The 11,608-nt window shown below is 40.2% G+C and overlaps 1 pseudogene; it reads left to right on the forward strand.

Annotated features, from left to right (window-relative positions):
• The first annotated feature begins 1,267 nt into the window (after positions 1 to 1,267).
• Positions 1,268 to 3,842, forward strand: LOC137502159 (uncharacterized; annotated as a pseudogene).
• Positions 3,843 to 11,608: the final 7,766 nt, after the last annotated feature.

Genomic DNA, 11,608 nt, shown 5'->3' on the forward strand with positions numbered 1-11,608 from the left:
GCGATCGAATCGGCTAACTTCAGCAGCTCATAAAATGACAATGGTGCGAGAAATCCACGTATTTTTTCAAATTACTTATAAGTATGACGAAGGCTCTAACGCTCATATACTCTGTTCACGTTGAATAACTATATCTAAAGGTCATTAAACAGAGCACTACATATAAATTGAAAAAGACACAAGAAAGTTATATATACAGAGTGAAGCGAAATTCGCGCACTCAGGCGTCGCAGCGAGACTCCTCACATGCCAGCAATAAAATATGTCTCTGACAAAAATTCGTCCTGCGGGTATATCCGGCAGAAAAAGAACGTTGAAGAGTTGCAATCTGGCAACACTGTAACCACATGCACGGTAACTATCTCTGTCAGCACATATTAGCCATGCTGTAGAGTTGGTGCAGTGGATAGAGTTTTGGGTTAGCATGCAGGAAGTCGAGGGTTCGATCCTGGGGTGAAGCGCCTTTTTATTTGCTAATTTCCATCGGACATTACATACCGTAATACAGTAAGACACCGTTTCTTAGGTCACATGTATCCTACATTTACAAAATTTAATAACGCTGACCACGTTATAACGCATCTAGTAGATTCAATTTTTGATGTTGTAGTTAAACCCATCAGTCATCCTGGAAGTGGTTTTCCGTGGTTTCCCACTTCTCCTCCAGGCAAATGCCGGCATGGTACCTAACTTAAGGCCTCGGACGCTTCCTTCCCTCTTCCTTGTCTATCCCTTCCAATCTTCCCATCCCCCCGCAAGGCCCCTGTTCAGCATAGCAGGTGAGGCCGCCTGCGCGAGGTACTGGTCATCCTCCCCAGTTGTATCCCCGACCCAGAGTCTGAAGCTCCAGGGCACTGCCTTGAGGAGGTAGAGGTGGGATCCCTCGCTGAGTCCGAGGGAAAAACCGACCCTGGAGGGTAAACAGATTAAGAGAGAGAGAGAGAGAGTTAGACCCATTCAAGCCCGCACCTTCTTTCACCATCTCTGCTTTCCATACAAACCCCGGAACAATAATAATAATCTTTGCCTTTCATCTCACCTCACGCCTACGACGAGGAAAGGGCGCCTTTCAAAGCCGACCAATGAAAAAAAGTTCGTCCGTTTCTAGGATCGTAGTGTGTAAGTGCAAATGGTTTCTAAAGCGTGGGTCACACCAGGCTGCTTGCCAGCCGCTGATCACCAGCGGCTGGCAGTAGCACCAGCAAGCAGCGGCTGGCAACCCGGTCACACACACCCAGCAAGCAGCGGCTTTTTAGTTCTAGTCAGCATGTCGTCTGTGGGTCCACGTAAACGAGAAATTAGGAGGTTGTTAAGGATGGCTGTGACGGAGCTTTGTTTGGAAATGCTTCGTCACCGCAAGTTGAGACGATGGTGGAGCAGACCTTGGATTCAAAGAAGGGAAGAGTTAGGAGCATCTTCAAGACTTTTCCAGGAGTTAAAAGAAGAGGACCCAGAAACATACAGAAATGTTTTACGAATGTCTCCTTCTAAATTCCAAGAGTTGCTGGAATTAGTAGAACCGCTGATTAAAAAACAAGATACTAAAATGAGAGAGGCGATTCCATGTAAAATAAAACTGGAAATTACCTTACGGTATCTCGCAACTGGAGATAGTTTTAGGTCTCTGGCTTTATTGTTTAGAGTGCCGCACAATTCAATCTCTGTTTTTACCTGAAGTTCTTGCTGCTATTTTTGAAGTTCTCCAACCATTTATGAAGGTAAGCATGATTAAGTTTTTATTCAGCTTTAAGTTATCAGTATTTTTAACAATAATATCCTGTCCGTAATTCTTTTTTATTGTAATAGCTGTTGGATACGCTAAGCATAGCTTCTAATTATGATCTTCACTTTTTATGAACAAACATCATTACAAGTACGGTATCAACTAAAGTTGTACAACATATTTTATTAACTGATATTATTTATTTATTTTGCGCTGCTTGCGTTTAACATTAACACCTAACTTTTCATAAACTAAAAATACAGTAGAATTAGAATACATACAAATAACATTAAACAATAGTAATGGAAAGAGTATTGTAAAACTTTGTAAAATAAGAATATGCACTACAAATAATTGTATATTATTTAGAATTGAAAACATGTTGATAAATGAAATATTACACGCGAAAAATGAAATATTTGGAACAAAATGCAATATTTAATATAATGTGGGCAGCGATTTGTGTTCTTATTGGCATCTAAGCATCGTGTTCTAAAGGGCAGATGCCAACCAATGATTTAGAAAGAACATCTAAACCATGTGGAGGTTGTTCCTCGTCCAAGCATGTTTTATCAGATAGTTCAGAGTATATTTGATCGAATTCATTATTGGAAGTGCTGTTTGAAAGACGTCGTAATGGCAAACACTTTGTCATAGTGATTCACTGTTGTTGAAATTTAAAGATGCGAGTCTCTCTTCAGTGATGAGGTTTTGAAACTTGCTTTGAAGTATAATGAAACTTCTGAGAGGGAGCTCTCGCATCTGGGATGCAATATGCTTAGCAAATTTGCCATATTGGTCTTCCGTGTCATTAGTGGTTAATTCTGCGATTGATTGCAATTTATTTACTGCACTTTCAAATCTAGTCGGTTTGCGTCTTTTAAACTCCTTTGCGCGTTGTGGTGGATCCATGTTTGTGGATGGACGCTTTGTCGATGACGAAGATATAGCAGACGCAGACTGTACAGGTGATTCCACTACTTGTGATGCTCCCTGTTCAGCCATGTTCCCAGTGTCACTGTTTGAATATCGTTCACCTTCACACATCGATCGCTGAGGTATATCCTGAAAACAATATACACCTACAATAATTTCTCAATTAAATAATTGAGAGAAATTATTTGTAGACCTATGGTTAAGCACAGGATTATCAGAGTGCAAGTAAACATGACTTTTGTTTAAAATATATTTAACACTCTGGTTTGAATGCCTAACGGTAGGTCTGCAAAGAAATTCATAATAAATATTACAATTAGCAGGCTAGTTGAGTGTATAATTTTCATTATCCATTAATATTATACTTTACTTTCAGGTACCTGACACAACAAGCCAGTGGAATGAGATTCAAAAAGGATTCGAATATAAATGGAACTTTCCTCACTGTTGCGCTGCTTTGGATGGAAAACATATTAGAATTAAACGGCCTCCTAATTCAACATCGTTTTTCAACTACAAAGGAACCTACAGTATTATTTTGTTTGCCATGGTAGATGCGGACTATTGTTTCAGGTATATAGATGTTGGACATGATGGCAGAGCTAATGACAGCACGGTATTTAAGAACTCTACGTTAAAGATAGCCCTTGAGAAAAATCTTCTTAATTGGCCAAACGGAGGACTTTGTGTAGCAGATGATGCCTTCTGCCTGACACCATTTTGTTTGAAACCATTTTCATACAGAGGACTAACAGTACAAGAGAGAGTCTTTAATTATCGTTTATCCAGGGCAAGGCGCGTTGCTGAAAATGCATTTGGCATTTTAGCAGCTAGATTTCGCGTTTTTAACACACTTATACCACTGAACGTGGACACAATAGAAACTCTAGTGAAATCAGCTTGTGCTATCCACAACTGGCTCAGGCAGACCTCTTCTAGAACATATTTCCCTTCAGGTTCAGTGGATGATGAAGACTTAAACACAGGTGTGATAACTCCAGGAGCTTGGCGTATTGTACCGACTTTCATGTCCCCGGTAGACCGTTTCTATTCATCAAATAATTGTGGTCGCGCTGGGGAGTAGGTACGGAAATGGTACATGCATCAGTTCATGACAACTTTATCTGTTCCGTGGCAGATGACATCAATTGGTATGAAACCAGATGACAATTCCGTAGTATAAAACTGTCTAACACGAAAAACTTGAAAATTGGCAAATAAAGTGTTCGCTGAATATCTTGGGGGTTTATTTTAATAATTAATTTCAGATTTTTATTCATTTATTAATAGATATAAATGACAATAAGTCTCCCTACCCAATTAATGTAATAACATGTGTATGTTAATGACAGTCTAAAAAAACTCTAATAATATTAACATATTGGAATCATAATTTACCTACTTACCATATTAGAAGAAGATTCTCTGCCACTGACAGCTCCATGCCAGAATTCCTCTGCTGCTGAAAACCACACAAGCTTTGGCTTGTAAACTTCGATTGCACCAGCGCCACTTTTTCTAGATTTATTTATCTTTGCAAGTTCTTTTCTATAGGTGTCCCGTAAACTTTTAATCTTCTTCTTAACTGAGTCAAGAGTAGCAGGCATCCCAGCATCCTTTAGGTTTTGTAACAGCTTATTGTAAGCTTCCTCTTTCACATTCCTATTAAAATATTCCTTGGACGAAACGTCCCACAAACACGGATAATTTTGAAATAAATTTAAAAAATCAATTATCTCCTTCCCCGACCACTTCAAATCAGCCATTTGTACCGTTTAAATTGGAACCAGGTGTTGTTTTATTCGCGGCTGGTGAGCAACTGGAGTGGTCAGACTGGGCTGCTAGCTGGCGCCAGCGGATGCGAATTGAATCACGTGACCTTCCTGAAGCCGCTACCTGCTACCAAAGTTGAACATGTCCTACTTCGCCAGCCGCTGACAAATACTCGCCAGCTGCTTGTGCCAGCTGCGATTTCTATGGTCACATCACGCTGATAGTAGCAGCTTCCGTAATTCGCGGCTGGCAACCAGCCTAGTGTGACCCAGGCTTAAGGGACCCGCTGAAGTCGCTGTTGACAATTAAGATGCCAGATAACATACCACCTGGACTACATTTACGAAATAAAAAATATATTCCTCAACCCAGGATCGATCCCTCGACCTCCTGCATGTTAACCCAAAAATCTATCCACTGCACTAACTGTATAGCACGACTAATACGTGCTGACAGAGGTAGTTACCCTACATGTGGTTACAGTGTTGCTAGATTGCCACTCTTCAACGACCTTTTTTTGTTATGACAGCGATATCATCTACAAAGAGTGCTGACCTGCAGGGTATATAACGTACATCATCATTTCAGTCCGCCTCTGTGGTGTAGTGGTTAGCGTGATTAGCTGCCACCCCCGGAGGCCCGGGTTCGATTCCCGGCTCTGCCACGAAATTTGAAAAGTGGTACGAGGGCTGGAACGGGGTCCACTCAGCCTCGGGAGGTCAACTGAGTAGAGGTGGGTTCGATTCCCACCTCAGCCATCCTGGAAGTGGTTTTCCGTGGTTTCCCACTTCTCCTCCAGGAAAATGCCGGGATGGTACCTAACTTAAGGCCACGGCCGCTTCCTTCCCTCTTCCTTGCCTATCCCTTCCAATCTTCCCATCCCTCCACAAGGCCCCTGTTCAGCATAGCAGGTGAGGCCGCCTGGGTGAGGTACTGGTCATACTCCCCAGTTGTATCCCCCGACCAAGAGTCTGAAGCTCCAGGACACTGCCCTTGAGGCGGTAGAGGTGGGATCCCTCGCTCAGTCCGAGGGAAAAACCGAACCTGGAGGGTAAACAGATGATGATGATCATCATCATCATTTCAACGTTTTACACGTGTGCAGAGAAAAAGGAACACAACGAAAATTGTTCTAACAGACTGCATAGCCATATATGGTTGGGAGCGTGAACAGTTTTAAGAAAAATAATGGATAGGAAGTGCATTCTCAGATACGTGTTTTTAGAAGTAGGCCATCGATATTAGTTCAAGGTATCAAAGTTTGCATTTATATTCTGTGTCAGCAACCACCTTGTTTAAACTGTAAATGTGATCTCTGTAAGAATTAATTACAGTCAAATATGTTACGCACAAAATAGAAATATATTTTGTTAAAGTTATAAAATCATTTTATCGTCACAATGTAAAACATGTAAAAACAAGATTAGATTGAAAATATTGCATTTCATAATTTATTATATATAATATTACATTTTTTTGAAGTCTTCTAAGATCTTTGTGACACCTCATAGTTTAATACAGCAGTAGATTTGCTCTCTTGGCTGATGTAAAAACTTCATTAAATCTTTAATTGTAAATTGGGGATAGAGAGTGGGTTACCCTCTCGAGCTTCCCTTCATCTTGGTTTGAGGGGTCTGCAATTTTACAACCTTTTTGTAATGGATTACAGTAAATTCTATGCGAGCCACCTCAGTAGTTTGGGAATAGCCCTTGTTTCATAGGCATAGAGCCCTGTAGGTTTTTAAGTTTTCATTATCTGGGAGAGCAGTGTACGCCTCCATTCATTTTTTTTTTTTTGTTTGGTCCAGTTATCTAACCTGTTCTTTTTCGCAAAGGCCCTGTAGGTTGGGTACTAGATACCCCTGTGTAGAAACCAGTTCAATTTGTAAATTGTGGCATGAGAGGCCAGAGAGTGTACATCGTGATGTAATGTTGCATTGTGTAGGCTTGGAAAACTGAGAGCTGTTATCTCTTTTGTAACAGTAAAGTGTGCCTTTGGGAGGCTAGATATTGTGATTTAGGGAGCAAGTGTTCTTTAACTAGGCGATTTCTCCCCTTAACTAAATAATACCACTTCCATTTGTAAAATTGTAAAACTAGGGGCTAGAAGCCCAGAATCTGTAAAAAAAAAAATTTTAAAAAATCTTGGGTTTTCCTAGTCTTGTTTCAAGATTGCTATTTGTACCTGTCAATGTTGTTATGTTCACTCAGCGAAAAGATTGTTAAGTTTGTTTTCGGAAAAGAAATATAACCTTTTAAAGCTTTAATTCAATTTTTGATGTTGTAGTTAGACCCATTTAAGCCCGAACCTTCTTTCACCATCTCTGCGTTGCATACAAACCCCGGAACAATAATAATAATAATATTTGCCTTTCATCTCACCTCATCCCGATCCCGTAGCAGGAAACGGAACGAAGGGGTAGAGCTACATCCCCCCGCCCTTCCCCCCATACGGCTGGTGTCAGAAAGGACATCAAGCCATCCATCCATCCGAAGTTTTTTATAAACTACAATTTAGAGATTGGGTATAAATAGTAATTAGGTGTGTAATTTTGAATGACCAGGCGAGTTGTCCATGCGGTTAGGGGCAGGCAGCTGTGAGCTTGCATCTGGGGGATAGTGGGTTCAAGCCCCACTATCGGCAATCCTGAAGGTGTTTTTCAGTGGATTCCCATTTCCACGCCAGGAAAATGCTGGGGCTGTACGTTAATAATGGTCAAGACCGCTTCCTTCCCACTCCTAGCCTTTCCTATCCCGTAAGACGTATCTGTGTCGGTGCAACGTAAAGCCAATTCTAAAATATTACTAATTATAATTTTAAGGTAGTAGTAGATAAATTTAAATGCAACAAGAAATGGATGCTTGTATCAAAATAATATGAATTGCAATAAATTATTACTCTCTCCTCAGTTTCCGGCAATCCGGAACTATTCTATTTGTATTCTATTCTAATAAATTTTAATATTGAAAGATACGTTCTGACAGTTTTTAGAGGGAGATCCGTTTACTGCCTGCCTGGGTGGGGAGAAGGGAGTAGAGGATATGGTTGCCATAGAAGCATGGAGATAAGCCTAGTGGCCGGGTCGTTTTGCTTGGAGTTACCAAAGTTCTCACTTCTGAGTTACGTACAAGAGAACAAAGCGGTCTGGACGGAGCCGGAGGCTAAGGGAAGGAGAAAGGAATGCAGGAATGTGGCAACACCGTGCAATGCTTCTGCTGCCATACTGTCTGTCAGTACGCTTCGTTTAATAATACGGGTACCGAGCTCGATAGCAGCAGTCGCTTACTTGTAGCCAGTATCCAGTATTCGGGAGGTAGTGGGTTCGATCCCCACTCCTAGCCCTTTTCTGCCCCATCTTCACCATCAAATTTATCTGTGTCAGTGCGACGAAAAGCAAAATTGTAAATTAAGAAAACGTGTATTTTTTAATATTTTTCCTTAACTTTTTGTGCATTTTACTGAAAAAATACAAGCTATCTCTATCATTCTAGAGGTATAGTATCAGAAGATTATCGTAAATGAAAAGTACACTAACACAGTAGCACAAGGAATGAAAAAGATGCACATTATACTAAGAATCACAACTGTTAAGCCGGTCCTACCAACTTATGCAGCAAGTTTTCCACTGGAATCTGAATCACACCACAGCCTTGTAGACTTTGTGGTTCTTGAGATATTAATTTTTAACTGACGAATGATTTATGAAATCCTAAAAATGCCGCATGCAGCTAATCAAAATTAAATTAAATATACTTCTACTCGAGCAAATTTAATAAATTAGTACACAAATTCAAAATAATAATTTAACAAGAATGTTTACATTTCCAACAAAATGAACATTTATAATCCCCTTCAGTATTTCAGCGTCAACTGGCTCTATGCTTCTTCGTAATTTGAACATGTCTCAAGCTCTGGCGGATAAGGAGTACTTTTGACTAATGTTCGAAAGTACTGACACGCACTAGGAATAGGACATACAGTATCTAGCTGGACTATCGCCAGCACAGTATCATAGAACATCGGCTTTATTAGGAAATGTGTAACGTGTAATGCTAAACAGGCCGTGAAGGTGATGTGGTTGGGCGCGTCGCTCGTGTATTCAGCTGTAGCGGACCGCAACAGCCCAAACGTTTAGCGCACAAAACATTCTGGTCTCTTTTAATACAGTTTAATGGTGCGGCCAATTTTGTGGTCACGCAGAATTATTCCCAGACTATTTATCACTTCAGTAACAGATGAATGCAGCTTGTTGGGGTTCCGCTGATAGTTCGAAATGTATCGATTAATCCATAATAATGCTGACATCCGCAACCAGGAAACATCGCTTGTTAACGTGCGTAGTTTTGGAACTGAAAGGAGCATGAAGTTGGAATTAAAGAGAACAAGTCGGGGAAGATACTCATTTAATAAAAGACTAAGTAAACAACCGATAGGAAATCTCCCACGTGGATGACAGCCCTAAATGCAGATCCTTGGTGAATGAAAGTGAATGTTTTTAAACTAGTTTTCACCACAGTGTTTTTCTCTAAAGCGCTAAAGTTACTCTTGCAATAAGGGCTTGTATAACCAAGCAGGTCAGTAACACCCACCATACGCATAATACACTGTTGCAAACAGCTTGCTAAGGGTTGTATAGTAGCCTAAAATAAGTTTCTTATATGCTGCTTTAGTGTGCGTTTGCTCAAGCTTGCGAAGTGCAATGTCGTTAGGACGTATGTTCATATAAAATATTTTCTTCTTCTGCGCGTCACAAATGTGTCTTGAAAGTTTCGTCATACTATTACGATCTCCCTATATACTCTACGTTTCCCTACCTTGCTTGGCGCTGCTTGCTTCTATTCTAAGCTCGCCGCATGATGTACTCTGCTCACCTACTGTCAACTCGACTGATTACGTCAGCTGTGCTACACTTTGCCGTGCTTGTGTACTGTGCACCACGTCACTTTATTCTTTCTAGAACTCGCTAGTGTGTATAGCCTTTGCTTCGTTTCTGGAAACTTCCTTTCCTCTTTAAATTGCTCTCTCCGCCCATCCATCCTTGAGTCGGGCTTTCGTGTCGGAGTGGTGGATTTACACACGCCTACAACTGTGTGCTGTGCTATTATGTAAACTTCAGCTGGACATTATCTGCTACAAATCGGTGAGCAATGCTTATAACACATTTGTTTACATTTGGACTTTACCTTCATTCTGGCAATTGTCTATTATAAATACTTTACTCAGTCGAGTGGCAATGCTTCGCTTTAAAACTTTCACATAGACTCTTTCTACTTATGAACTGCGCTACGGACTATTTGCTAACAGAATGCTTCTTCAGTTATCATTTATGATCTATTGCTAATGCTAAATTATTCAATTACCCGGTGAAGAAGATCCTTTCTCATCCTAGTCCCCTTTCCCTTCCCATGCGTCCGTTTTCTTTTCAGGGTTCTGGTTTCGATGCATATTGTATACTTTTGTAAATATGGCACATTTTCTTTAGATTTTTCTTCCATTTCAAAATTTTATCTGGTTGTTAACTTATGGTTGTTAAAATATATTTATATATTATTTTGCACTGTTATGCTGGTCATCTTCTTTTGGGCCTAGTTCCTTCCTTACTGCGCGATTTTCCTCATCATAGCCTACTTATTATATTTTATTAAGCAAGTTTGATCACCTAACGTTATCTTATCAATTATGGTACATTTTATTTCATTGTGGTATATCAAACTATAATATTATTATCCTGTCGTCGCCCCGACAATACATTATTGTCACAGCCTTTATATATCAAGTGTATTTGCAATTCGGATATGTATGACCTTGCTGAACACTGTTAAATTGTCAAATATTTAATAAATAATGAAACTCAGGGCATACTGAGGATGAATTCTACCACCCCCACCCACACAGGAGAAGGTTGTTTCTCCTGATGCCAACCCTATGTGGAGGAATGCATTCAACCATTGCTTGTTTCTTGGTGGTTGGCATTGGAGCGTGTGCTATGTGTACAGCAAATAGCACAGGTGCATATTGGGTGAGGAGGAAGCAGCTGAACATATTTATTCTTATCAGAATGACAACCTTTGCTATATGTGGCCGGGATGTTAAGAAGACAGATGTCAACAGAGCAATAGTAAGACAGATTTACGGTCGTTACATCAAACACGGCACTAGCAGTGGGCAAATAATGACAGCGACTAGCGATCCCTTTGAGGTGGTACCAAGTGTAATTTACTCCTGCAGGTGGCGTGCGTTGGGTAATTCTCCGACACAAAGGATGGAGGCGGGCATAGTACAGATCACCACCACTTGAAGCCAACAGTAGAATGTAACTTGTCCTCGTGCTCTGTTTCTATAAACATACAGTGAGTCAAAATGAAACTCATACATCAGCAAATGTTTCTTTGAGCATTTACCAACAAATATATATTTTTTAATTTCGAGTTCGTTTAAACTCTGTTGTAATCAATACATAATTTTCTACGACACTATTCAAAATTAACCTAAATATATTTCATCTAAAAAAGAAATTAGAAAGCGTTTCTCAAACATTCACAAAAAGAGATCACAGGGAAAATCATACACCCTGTGCTAGGTCCTTGAAGCTCTCAATAAGACACAATCTTGTACAAAATCAGCATTTTGGTGGGTAACTCTTGGCTCGTCTAACATCTCTCAAACGGGCAGCATGGATCCTACTAATTATTCGCAGTGTTATGGATTTATTTTATCCCATTCTTAGCGTAAAGCAGTTTTCAGGTCATCTTTGTTGGAAATCTTATGCTTCCTTACTGTCACTTCTAAGCGATGCCTCATGTTTTCCATAACATTTAAATCTTTCTTTCTTCTTTATTCGAATCAGAAGTACAATAGAATAATACTACATTTAAGAGAAACAAACTATATACATAAATATATACAAGTAAAAGGTCTACAACAATATATGTCATACAAATTCGACCCAAAATTTGGCCACTTCAAGGGCGTTTGGATTAGCCAGCACCAAGTCTTCCATTGTGCACTTTGATGGACACAAGGGACAATATAGCAGGTGATCAGTTGTCTGAAGTTCACCACAGTCACAAAAGGCCGTATCGATGGGGAAGTTCCATTTCTGTAGAGTCGCTCTGGTTCTACCCACTCCAGATCTAAGTCTGTTTAAGGATCTCCATGTCAACCAGTCCTCGGTG

Source organism: Anabrus simplex, chromosome 9 (genome assembly GCF_040414725.1).
Source record: "Anabrus simplex isolate iqAnaSimp1 chromosome 9, ASM4041472v1, whole genome shotgun sequence".
NCBI lineage: Eukaryota > Metazoa > Arthropoda > Insecta > Orthoptera > Tettigoniidae > Anabrus > Anabrus simplex.